The 13,345-nt window shown below is 40.2% G+C and overlaps 1 non-coding gene across 1 annotated transcript; it reads right to left on the bottom strand.

Annotated features, from left to right (window-relative positions):
* Window positions 1–5,116: 5,116 nt before the first annotated feature.
* On the bottom strand, window positions 5,117–5,247 carry LOC115030466. The gene has a single exon (XR_003836062.1). It is a non-coding gene; the product is annotated as a small nucleolar RNA SNORA46 (small nucleolar RNA).
* Between the last annotated feature and the right edge of the window lie 8,098 nt (window positions 5,248–13,345).

The following is a 13,345-nucleotide window of genomic DNA, read 5'->3' as shown; positions in this document are numbered from 1 at the left end:
AGGGAGAGGGAGAGGGAGAGAGAGAGGGAGAGGGAGAGGGAGAGGGAGAGGGAGACTCTGAAGGTCACTATATCTGAACTCCATGAATCTTCTCTAAATCCTTGCCTTTGCCCGACAGCAGCTATAAATACTTCTATCACAGTCTCAACTAGAGAAGTAGGTCAGAAAGGGGCAGAGCCAGCTCCAGCTCCTATCTTCCAGTGGGTCAGATTTCAGCCCTTGGAATTCCTCACACCCTAGGAACACAGAAAACTCTTCTCTGGGTAATAGGAAAGGAAAGCGCCTTCTGCCTATGACCTTGACTGAGGGCATGATTAGAAAAGCACAATCATCCAACACACTGACAGCTTTAACAAAGAAGCCTCTCTCCCGGCTTCTGCAGCCTCACCTTTGTACAGGTGAGATCTTGGTGATGGATTATTGAGAAGAAAATCGATTTTGGGTGTCCCCTTTTCAAACACCATCCAGGTTACGAAGCACCTCTGTTCAGAAGGAGAGGCCAAAACTAATTTCTCAGCCTTTTGACATCTAAAACTGACAGGATGAAGAAGGCAGGATATGGTCAACTTGTTCCACCATGGTTCCAGCCTCATTTGCCCAATACTGAACCTCACCCCACTCCACCCCACCCCCATATTCTTCCTGACAACCGACAGCTCTACCACTCCTCCGAGATAGACTTGATCCTTTCCTTGTGTTTTGCTCTTGTCCTATCCCCAAATGAGGCTGAGGAAAGGGGGAGGGCGAGGGAGAGCTGTCTATGAAGAAACAAAGAGGGGGAAATGAGCTGTCTGTTAAAGGAATTCTCTCCTCACAGGCTAGAACCACATGAGAAGTCTGTGAAGTGTCAAGTTAATGAGTTGTCCCTTCATGTGGATGAAGAATGTCATAGGGTTGCTACTGCTGTGATCAAAACACCATGACTTGGGGAGGAAAGGGGTTACTTCATTCATAGTCCCATATAACAGTTTATCATCAAAAGCAATAAGGGAAGGAACTCCAGCAGGGCAGGAACCTGGGAGCAGGAGTTAAAGCAGAGACCATGGAAGGGTGTTACCTATTGGCTTCCTCTTTGTGGCTTGCTCAGCCTGTTTTCTTATAGAAGCCAGAACCACACCCCTCCAGAGAGGCCACTACATACAACAGGCTAATCCTTTCCCCAGGAATCACTAATTAAGAATCATGACTCCAGCTTCTGTCAAGTTGACTGAATATTAGCAAGTACATGGTATCATGGCCAGAGAAGTAAAACAACATGTTGAAGTTCCCACAGCAATAGGGTGTATGTGTGCAAAGCCTTTCCAGGATCAAGAAACTGTCTGCTCCAAAGGCAAGTTCTGTTATTCCTTGAAAAGGATTTATCAGAAGATTTAAGTAAGTTCAGAGCTTTGATGCATATGTTGGTACTTATGAATCTTTTTTTTTTTTAATGACTGTCCTGTAGTTTCTTGAATAAATACTGGTTTCATAGAGAATTGTCTTTTCGATGCTGATGAGACAAATCCTGTCTCAAAATTACCATAGCAGCTTGGACATGTCAATCACCTTTGAGGGGAAATGGGAAAAAGAAATGACGCACCATATTCCAAAAAGCACCAATCTTCTGTACTGTGCTGAGAGCTGCCACGGTAATCAACGTTCTCAGGCAGAGCAGGAGGACTCTTATAAAGGTTTATTTCCTCTTTGGAAAAAGAATCTGTTACTGCCTACTATGTGTCTATTCCTGTGTTAGGTGAGATGAAAGATATAAAGATTAATAAAATGATACCCTGCCTTCCAAAACTGACAGTTTTATTTGTTAAAAAAAATCAATATATTACAAGGATAAAAGTGCAATTGCGAAGATAAAATGATATGAGCTCAGAAGAGGAACCTCAATAAATACATCTGATGAGTGAATGACCACTCTCTGGAGGAGGTGGTATTTGAAATGACATTTGAAAACGGGCAGGGTATGAACTGCAGTGACTCAGAGAAGGCCTTAAATCAGAAAGACTACCATCAGCCCAGCACAGTGGGGAGCAGAAAAGAGGATGGAGACAATTAGGAGCCACACTTGGGTTAGTACATTATAGATACCACCCCATTCCTTCTCATATGCGAAGTGACTACTTTGCATTCTCATTTACACCTAATGGGAAAGAGGGCCAGCATTTGCTGAATGTCCACCAGACACCTATATGACCTCACATATCTGTCCTAGCAAGCTTATAATATGAATGATATGATTGATTCCATTTTATGGAAAAGAAATAAGGAACAGAGAAGTGAGATAGTGAGGCCTGTTCTCAAGCCCAGCTCACTTCAATTCCAGAGCCTATACTCTGAAACTCCGTGCTAGTCCTATAGAAAATAGCAATCTGAGAACTCAATCAGTAACTGCCTCGCTAAACTACTTAAGATGGAGATTTGAACACATTACCAAGACTTAAAAGCAAAGGCTGAAGAAAACTAATGTGTCACATCGCGCTAAGCCCAAAACTTAGAGAAATTCCAGAGTGAGAAAGACAGAACAGAAAATTACATTACAGGGAACACAGGTGTGGACTCGGGGATTTCTCAACTCAAAGCTACAGATTCACCTGTAATAAGAGGCTCACAGAGCATCTCAACTTATTGACATGGAGTGGATGACTGAGCCAGTACGGTGAAGACATGCTGTGAATTCTGCAAACAGTTTGCACTTCCCTGCTATCAAATGTCAAGGCTAACTGCACACCTTCCTGTGGTTCCTCTGAAAAAGATGAACAACAACAAAAATAGTTAAGGCTAGCTTTGAAATTCTGAAATGAAAGACACACACACAGACATGAAATTTAAAGGAATGCGGACAGAATAAATTATCCCTTTAACGAAAGAAATTATACAAAGGAGATGAACGAAAAGTAATGGCTGCAATTATTCAGTAGGTAACCGCACTGCCATCTCCTGGGAGGAGGGGATTTTAATGTTCTCCTTCCCAGTAGTACCTAGAAACACCTCTAATGTTAAGTATTACCCTGGGGTGTAAGCATGTTGGCCGGAGAGAAGTTTAATTCATTGTGTGCTTGCCGACATACTCACCACACTGTTGGTAATATTTCTATATGGAAGGAAACTATTTGGTTCATATCCAGTTGCCTTGCACACAATGTATGACAACTGGATATAGGCTTATTGCATTGATAAAGCTTCTATTACTGGTGAAGTGACTGGTAGTAAATTTCTATCACAAACAGCTTGTTCCTGCTGTCTAGAAAGTTGCTTGCGAGTACTTAGGAGTTAAATAGAAGGCACTGTAGTTGCAGTTCGAAAATTTTCTTACTTACTCAAATATGTTATTCATTCAATAGACATTGTCTGTGCCGACCCGTGAGCTCTGGAAGCTCCCAGTATAATTGACTGACTGATAAGCCAATATGACTTGTACCTTTACGAGTACGTAGACCAAGTGTTATCTCATGGAACAGTTAAATATTTATAGCTTGAGACCTGAAGAGCGTTTCTGTCCACCCTGGGGCTTCCACTTCTGGGCAGAGATGAGAGCAAAAATAGCTGAAGCCTGAGAATGTAAAGAAATGTACAGTTTACCTTATAAATGCAAAAACAAGCAGATAAAAATGTCCTCTGTAACATTTTCTATGGAATAAATTCCCAAAGCATGCTGCAGTAAACACCCAGCTCTTCTCCCAGTGCAACCTATTTAAAGAGCTTGTGAGTGGTCAGTGACCTCCTACACCCGTCCATTGCCATTTCCTTGGGAATGATTTTGCCTTACCCTCCTGCCCCACCCCTGACCCCTAAACTGCAAAGCTCCCAGTCTACAGATGAATCTCATTGTGTCCAAATATGGAGAAAAGTCCAGCAGTAAAGCTGGGGGGCATGCCCAGGGTAGGTTATGATCCCAATGTTTAAACTGTATAAATGCCCAAGTCCTTCTGGAATCTAAAAAAAAAAAAAAACCACCTCTGAAGGCATACAGGAAGTAAGTCATTTGTCAATAACCCTGTAAGGACTGTACACAGAGGCAAGGAGACCCTCCTTACAGGGCCTCCCAACATGAGAATAAAAAGCCATTCCAGCTGGAAAGAATCCCAGCAGGAGAACTAGCTAAGAGGAGGATTCTCCCTGTAGAACCAACCAATATGATGTATGAGAAAGCCAGCATTTGCATGCCAGAGACACAAAGGAAGCTAATGGGCAGCTGGTGTCAGGCAGAGACACAGTAATGACCAACAGAGGAGATCACAATGCTCCTCCCATTAGCAGTAGCAGGCTTTACCACGCACACCTGCAGCTTCTGCAGCTGTGTGGTCACAGGCAGGAGTGGGGGAAGAAGTCCAGACACAGCCTCCCTTTTGTCATAGGACTCTGCAGCTGTGTTGGGGCTTTGCCCAAACCCTTGGAAGAGAACTTTGGAATGAAAATTCATACATAATATCTAAGTTGACTGAAAAGCAATTTCTGTAAAGGAAAATGGATGAATAGAATAGTTGAATGTCGTTGTTCAAACTCTCGGACTTACTGCAATAAACATAATCTTAAACCCTTACATTTGTATGTCACATTTGAGCTTCAAAGGAAACTTGGCTTGATTTTATAATTTCTGTTTCTTTTACAGTATGGATAATAGAACCCAAGGTTTTATGTCTGCTTGGCATGTGATTAACCACAAAGCCGCACCCCCAGTCCTCACTCTTTGAAACGAGTCTCCATATTTATCCCAGATCAGTCTTGAACTCATGATTCTTCCACCACCATCTCTAGAGTGCTAGGATTAGACAGATTGTACCACCACGTCTCACTTTATGAACTTACTGAGTCTGTGGTGTGGGAAAAGAAGGAAATCTCATCTCTGCTGAATGGCATGAAGTTTATCAAGGTCACCCAGGTGACATATTGTACAAACAAAACTAAAACCCAGTTTCAGTTTAGATGAGTCATACATTAAATGAGTTAGTAGCTTCATATGGATAAAAATGAACTTATGACCTGGGACTTTGAGAAACTGATGCTAGCTGCAGACTGTCGTTGTTTGGTTCAGATTTGGGTTCAGTTTGTTGAGATGGGGGGGTCTCCCTATGTGCTGCAAACTCACCTGACCTCACCCTAACTTCTTTTTTTTTTTTTTTAACAGTCATGTTCCTTAACTCCATAAAGCAGCAAAATGGCATGAGTCAGCTGTGCAACAAGAAGCCAGGAATTCTTTTTGAACTACAGCGTAACCAAGAATGGGGAAATTTCCCATTCATGGCTTACCCAACTTCTGACTTGCCCTCCCAGGTTAGAACTACAGGGGTCTGTGCCACCTTACAGGGGAGGGGGAGGCAAAAGTAGAATTTGTAATGCTTACCTCCTGTGTTTTTATGTAATGGTCTGAAACAGTCAGGCTGGCCATCCACCAGACCACATGTGCTCATCAGCTCTTTTATGCCCTGTACACTGGACTGAAACTCTGTTTACATATTAGCACATGGTACAACACTTGCTGATTAGCTGCAACAGAAGTTGTGGCCACAGGCAAATTTTCCCCTCTGAGTAGAATCATTAAATCTATATCATTTCCCTGTAAATTACCATAATCTTTAAATTTCAGGCATTAGCCTAAAAAAGATTCCGCTAATTTCCCAAGTTTGAGTTTATAACCTTAGAGAAGGAGAACCTCCTGTGGGAAACTTGAAACTTCACAAGCAAATTTTCTTCTAGGAGGTCACTACTGCCCAGTCCACTAATTAGTATCTTAACCTCACATTTTAAAAGATTATCTCAATTTGACCTGACTTAACTTGTTAGCTCTCTCCAATGGATGAGTCAATGAAAAGTCCATCATCCTAAGTGCTCATTAATTTTTCAAAGAAGTGACTGAAAAACTGGACATCATTAGGCTTTCTCTACCGAAGGTTTTGTGATCATCTTATAATCTGGGAAAATTCAATTTGTGGCCATGTTATCTATAATTACCAACAAAATCAATTTATCATGATGTCATTTTGGCCATCGATAGCTGCTATAATAGCTGAATCCTCTCAAACAGGTCACAGAGGGCAGGAATACCATACACTAGTCTCTGAAGCCTGAAATAGAAACTTCACCTCGGGAAATAGGATGATTGCCCGGAAAGGTACACCCTTGGCTGCTCATGGACAAAATGAGTGAAGTTATGTGCTCTGCTGGACAATTGGTCCCACCAGCATGTGGAATTTGGACAAAATCAATCTGCTCCACTCTCATTTTTATCAGGAAAACTGTTAGAATCTCCGTGGCTCATTACAAAGGTTTTCTCCTAACAGACCTCAGTACTTTAAAAACACTGAAAATGCAACAATTATCATTCTTTAACACAATATAAAGCAGTCGTATCCAAACCAAAATACTCCCTGTTAGACGTCTTTCTGAGCACAGGATGTTTACCTTGTTTGTACTCTGTGAGCTAGAATTTGGTCTAAAGTAATCACACAGAATTGGTCCAATACACCTTTCCAGTTTATAGCTTACAACTTCAGAAATACCATAAAAAAAGAACTGACTGAGAATGACATCATCTTTATATTGAAATGAAATATATAGTAAATTTTACTCCATCCTATGTTCCATCTAGTGTATATTTCAGTTCCATCAACTTAACACATTTATATTTCCCCATAGACATTATTATTTGATGACTTTAATATTAAGCAAATTTTCTCACACTGATTTATAATAGATCTACCTTTACACACTTATTAGTTTAGATGTGAGTGTAGAATGATATCTCAGCAATGAGAAGTAAGAAGTCTTTGGAGACTTTCTGGAAATATCTGTCAGCTTTACTGATCCTGCAGGTTTTGTTGAAATACGTCTCTCGAGGCACTGATGTAATTTATCATTTCACTTGCTTTGGCCAATGTCAGTTCAGCAGTTGTGATAGGAAAGGGCAGTGAAAATACTTGCAGAGTTTGGTTTGGCCACTTGGACTTTAACCTTTACAAAAAGACATGCTCAGGAAGCCATCTTGCACTTCAGTTTGGTACATAGAACACTCTTAAATCTGACATGAACAAGGATGCTGAGATCAGACACCTGCAATCTGACAAGGAGCTAGCCAGCTACCCAACACATGAGTAATCACAGTTAAACACTACTGTTACTGTGGTCCATTGCTGGGGCAATAGCTAATCGTTAATGCTATGAGTGGTTATTGTTGAGTGTTCAAATCTGGGCTTCTTGGAGCACATGATACTTATGCTAAATTGAAATGAGAAGAGATTTCATGCTACAGAGTAATCTGGGAGAGGATTCTGTACAAAGGTAGTATCCAGGGCAAAGGTAATAAGGAAAGACCAGGACTGCCAGATATTATGAACAACTTTTGAGCTCTAGGAGACTAAAAACTAAAAACAAGAGATAAGAAGATGTGTCTGCGAAATAGGCAGTGCCTAGAATATGTAAACAAGGGGAAAAGGGAGGGTATTCTATTAGCAGTGAAATGGAATGGGGAATTTGAAAGAGGAAGGAGGGTAGAATCTCTTCCAAATATCACTATTGCTGTGTTGAGTGTACCTAGACCAGACTCAATGTTTGGAAGGATGGAAAATGATTGCAACAGTACTATAACAGCTTAGCAGGAGTTGGTAATAGTCTGGGTTATGATGGATTGTAGCATGAATAGAAAGAATGAGACAAAATATGCTCTGAAAATAAAATAGGCAGATCTTGCTTGTAGACAGATGTAGGGAACAGCAATTGAAGAATTTGTGATGGCTACTGGCTTTTTTTTTCCCTTGAGCAAGCAGGTGTCATTGATTGACATAATGAAGCCTACAAAAAAATGGGTAGATATATATACAAAAAACTCAAGAAGCAGGACTCCAGAAAATCAAATAACCCTATTTAAAAATGGGGTACAGAGCTAAACAAAGAATTCTCAACTGAGTGAATACCAAATGGCTGAGAAGCACCTGAAAAAATGTTCAACACCCTTAATAATCAGGGAAATGCAAATCAAAACAACCNTGAGATTCCACCTAACACCAGTCAGAATGGCTAAGATCAAAAACTTAGGTGACAGCAGATGCTGGCAAAGATGTGGAGAAAGAGGAGCACTCCTCCATTGCTGGTAGGATGTCAAGCTGGTACAACCACTCTGGAAATCAGTCTGGCAGTTCCTCAGAAAATTGGACATAGTACTACCAGAAGATCCAGCAAGACATCTCCTGGGCATATACCCAGAAGATGTTCCAACATGTAATAAGGATGCATTCTCCACTATGTTAATAGCAGCCTTATTTATAATAGCCAAAAGCTGGAAAGAACCCAGATGCCCCTCACCAGACTAATGGATACAGAAAATATGGTACATTTACACAATGGAGTACTACTCAGCTATTAAAAACAATGAATTTATGAAATTCTTGGGCAAATGGATGCATCTGGAAGATATCATCCTGAATGAGGTAACCCAATCACAAAAGAAGTCACTTCATATGCACTCACTGATAAGTGGATATTAGCCCAGAAACTTAGAATACCCAAGACACAATTTGCAAAACACAAGAAAATCAAGAAGAAGGAAGACAAACACGTGGATACTTCATTCCTCCTTAGAAGGGGGAACAAAATACCCATGGAAGGAGTTACAGAGACAAAGTTTGGAGCTGAGACAGAAGGACCATCCAGAGATTACACCACTTGGGGATCCATCCCATAAACCACCACCAAACCCAGACACTATTGCATATGCCAGAAACATTTTGCTGACAGGACCCTGATATAGCTATCTCTTATGAGGCTATGCCAGTGCCTGGCAAATACAGAAGTGGATGCTCACAATCATCTATTGCATGGCACACAGGGCCCCAATGAAGGAGCTAGAGAAAGTACTCAAGGATCTAAAGGGGTCTGCAACCCTATAGGAGAAACAACAATATAAACTAACCAGTACCCCCCCTCCCCCCAGAGCTTGTGTCTCTAGTTGCATATGTAGCAGAGGATGGCCTAATCGGCCAAAGGGAGGAGAGGCCCTTGGTCTTGCGAAGATTATATGCTCCAATACAAGGAAATGCCAGGGCCAGGAAGCAGGAGTGGGTGGGTTAGGGAGTGGTGGGGGGGTATAGAGGGAACTAGGGAATGTAAATGAAGAAAATATCTGTGGGACGCCTGACTCGCCAGCAAGAAAGACACCACAATAGGATCCTTCTGCACACGTTTATTGGGCTGCGCATTGACTGTGTAGGTGAAAGACCCCGAGCCCTGGGCCTCTCACTCTTATATACTATCAGTTCTCATCCACTCACAGCAGGCCACATCACCTCACCAGGTACGCAGCTTCAGCTAATCAGGGCAGCAGGGGCATATCTCCACCAAAATGGCTTCGCCAGTAACCTGGTACACCTGCGCAGCTCTCACGATGTTTGTGGCTTATATTCAGATGTATGAGGAAGTCAGATGCAAATCATAAGACTTAGCTGCAATCCCTGGCGCCTTTGGGACTGCCGCCACACCCGCTCCCCACAAATATCTAATAAAAAATTAACATTTAAAAAAAAGGTTAAGAAAGTAAAGTAAAAATATAAAATGTAAAAATTAAAAATAAAAAAATAAAGCTATAAAAAAAAAGATGGGTAGGGGGAGGAGAATCAAGAGATGTGGAATCTCCCTATTCAATTTGAAGTCTTCCTAAATAACTAGACAGCATTGTAAAGCATGTGATTAAATGCAAGAGAGGACACACCAGGAATCTATGTTTGGTGAGCATGATGGTTGTTCTAAATTGTCCTGGTTCCATTTGCAGTATACACACAGGGTTTCAACCTTACTGTGGTAAAATCACTGAAAGATTTTGTTCTGAAGAAGTATGCTGACATTTGTTTTCACATTTGTATTCATTTTTGCCTACGCCTATATAAAGCATGAGATGAACAGAGTTTTGCTAAAAACAGTGATAATAACAATGATAATTGTAGCATTTAATAGCATCACAGTGCTTCTGTTTCATAAAACAATAAGCAATGCAAAGACCGTGATCTTTAACACATGAGATTATTGGCTGTAAATTTTTTTACAAAGTACAAAGTGCAAAAGTATAAACACAACAAATCACATAAACACAACAAATTACATGTTTGTGTAATATTTTCTATGCCCCACATTTAGAAAGTTCAACTTTTAAAAGAGAATTGTAATCCACATTTTTTTTCATTATCATTTCTTTGTATTTTCCAAAGGACTGTTTGCCACATTTATTTGGTCATTTACTTGACACATTTAGGAGAGGATGAAATGTTAAACACGGACAACTGGCAAAAGACAACTGAAAAATGAGAAAACAGAAGGCAAATAGAGAGCCTAGGGTGGTGACATGGGGGATAGGTAGCGTAGAAAGAATAAACAACAGTAAAATCAACACCAGGCATGGGACAATCTGTTGCTATAATACATCTGAACTCTTCTTCTCCTTGGGCTATAACAAACCTTTTCTGTTGAGGGTGAAGCTGCTCCAAGGCTCTCCCTGGGGCTCTGATGTGCAGAAAAGAAAGAATTCCTCAAAACCAGAAACATGCTTAGCAAAGCCAGTAATGGCCTGGGACCAGGGTTTTAAGGGAGCTACAGCTTTGAATCCTGAGAACCCAACTCCTCCATTGTACAGTGCTATGATTATTCATCTCAAGGCTCCTGTGCTCTGGATCTCTGATGCCTTTGAGTTATCCAATATTCTCCTAGGGTACCATTCTTTGATTAGGTTCCTGCCAACTTTGTCCCATTGTATGATAACTTTCTACTGACTCTGCCCCATTTTAATCCTGAAAATTGTACATAGGATATTGTACTGCTTAATAAGCTTACTTGACATAAGACATAGCTTATGAAAACCTCCCAACTCCAGATTTTCTATCTTCTTTATCTTCTCATCTCCTACCCCTTAGGACCCCGTCCCGGAAGGATGGTCAAGGTCACTTTTCTTTCTGGTCAAGGTCACTTTTCTCTATTACCTAATCTATCTGGAGGAAGTGGGGAGAGCCTGGTGCATGTGGTAAGATGTAAAGCTAAATTTCATTACAGGTGTTCTCTATCTATTTGTATCTATCATCTATTTATCTATATCTCTCTCCCTTCCTTCTTCCTCCTCTCTTTCTTCCTCACCCTCTATGTGTGACAGAGATAGAAAGACAGAGGCATATGGGTAGATGAGATACAAGACAGACAGAGATGTAGAGAGAGAAAATAAGGGGAAGAGACCCTGAGTTAGCTTTCTCATGACTATAACCAAATACTTGACATCAGCAACTTAAAATAAGGAAGATTTGTTTGTTCATGGTTTCAGTGGGTTCAATCTATGGATGCTTGTCCTGTAAACAAGGCAAATTATGATGATGGGAATAATAAAAGAGAAACCTGTTCATCTCATGGTAGATGAGAAACAGAAAGATGGAATGCAGAAAGAAGCCAAGGCAAAGTTTCTTAGCTAAGAATATGCCCCCAAGTGAAGTAGTTCTCCCATCTGGGCCCCAGCTCTTACTGTTCACTGCCTCAAATACTTAGTCATGCCATGCATCTGCTCAGGACCCTCATGAGCTAACCAACTTGGGAGTCACAGAAGTGTATTTTATCAAGCTAATCAGGCTGACAATTTCCAGCAACCATGATACCTATCTCATACCACATCTATATTTTTAAGTGAATGTAAACAGTTAAACTCTAATATTAAAATTATGACTTACTGTTTTTAACAACACCATAGAGTAGTTAACCTTGAAGTATTAACTTGAAAAGGACTACTAAGAAAAGAACTGGAAAATTGCCTTCATTTAAGATATCTTTCTGTTCTTGAAACCTGTAACTCTCAACGGCAACATAAAAGTTTAGCTAACAAAGCCATGTTTCAAAGACTATGAAAATTGGATCAATCTTTGGAGAAGTTTCTCATTATTAGAGATCTGAAACAATCCGGTTTGGAAATATATCAATTTCCTCAATTTTCTACTAAAAACAAACAAACAAATAGATACAACTCTTGGTCTAGTAAACCTGATTTTTTTCTTTGTTGCATATATTGCATTTTAATAAATCTAACTAGCATGCTATATAGGAAGGATGTGTCAGAATATGTGTATCCTTCCTTTAGCTATTTGATTATAATCATTTTTGTTATGATCTGCTACATACTCTAGAGCAATTAAGTGCTTCTTCAGTTACAAATTGAGTAGTTAATTGTTTCTCTGACCTTTATTAACTGTTTAATCTTCTTCCTATTTAGATTACTCTTCAGATATTGCCTTAAAGGGTAACAAGTGAAGATTTTGTATGGTGTGAGAAAGATTTATACTGTTCAAAGAAAATAAAGATGGATCTATGATCATAGAAACTCATGAAATATGTGATTAAATGAGGTAAACATTTGGAAGACACAAAAAGAAGCTGGGACTTTGTCTCAATTTTCCTTCCCTGTTTACCTCTTTCAGTGTTCCACTGTCTCATGAGCTGGTGTGGAAAACTACTCCAGAAAAGTAGCAGGAGGCGCACTCCCTAATTCTAGCACTATTTTAAGATTGGAAATAAAGTTAAATACATAACTGACACATGTCGTAAAATAAAGCCATTCACCACTGATTTCCTGCTGCAAGAGTGAGGAGGCCTATTTCTACGTGCATTTTGGCTAAACGATAGCTGTCAGATTTCCTGCACCTTCCTAATGTTGACGACTTTATCCCTGATTCTTTAAAGTACATCTTTTCATTTTTTTTTTAACAACTACAAGCTGATTTGTTTTGTTTGACCAAGAAATCTCTGCTAGCAGAATAATGGAAAGAGCTGATCAGAAAATAGAATGAGTCATTCCTGTCTTTGTGTTGATCTTGTTGATACCATTTGTATTAAGTAAGAATTGCACAGTAGCTTTTAACATTGTTCAAAAGTAAAATCTCCACTGAGTCTTATTCTGATGGTAGCCAAAAATAAATAAATAAAACTAGAAAAGCAATTCTAAAATGACATTTTAATATTTTTATTAGGTATTTTCCTCATTTACATTTCCAATGCTATCCAAAAAGTCCCCCATACCCTTTCCCCCACTCCTCTACCCACCCACTCCCACTTTTTGGTCCTGGCGTTCCCCTGTACTGGGGCATATAAAATTTGCAAGTCCAATGGGCCTCTCTTTCCAGTGATGGCCAACTAGGCCATCTTTTGATATGCAGCTAGAGTCAAGAGCTCCGGGATACTGGTTAGTTCATAAAGTTGTTCTACCTATAAGGTTGCAGATCCCTTTAGCTCCTTGGATACTTTCTCTAGCTCCTCCATTGGGGGCCCTGTGATCCATCCAATAGCTGACTGTGAGCATCCCACTTCTATGTTTGCTAGGCCCGGGCATAGTGTCACAAGAGACAGCTAT

Source organism: Mus caroli, chromosome 2, assembly GCF_900094665.2.
Source record: "Mus caroli chromosome 2, CAROLI_EIJ_v1.1, whole genome shotgun sequence".
Lineage (NCBI taxonomy): Eukaryota > Metazoa > Chordata > Mammalia > Rodentia > Muridae > Mus > Mus caroli.
Note: the sequence above shows the minus strand (reverse complement) of the source record. Positions and strands in the feature narration are given on the sequence as shown.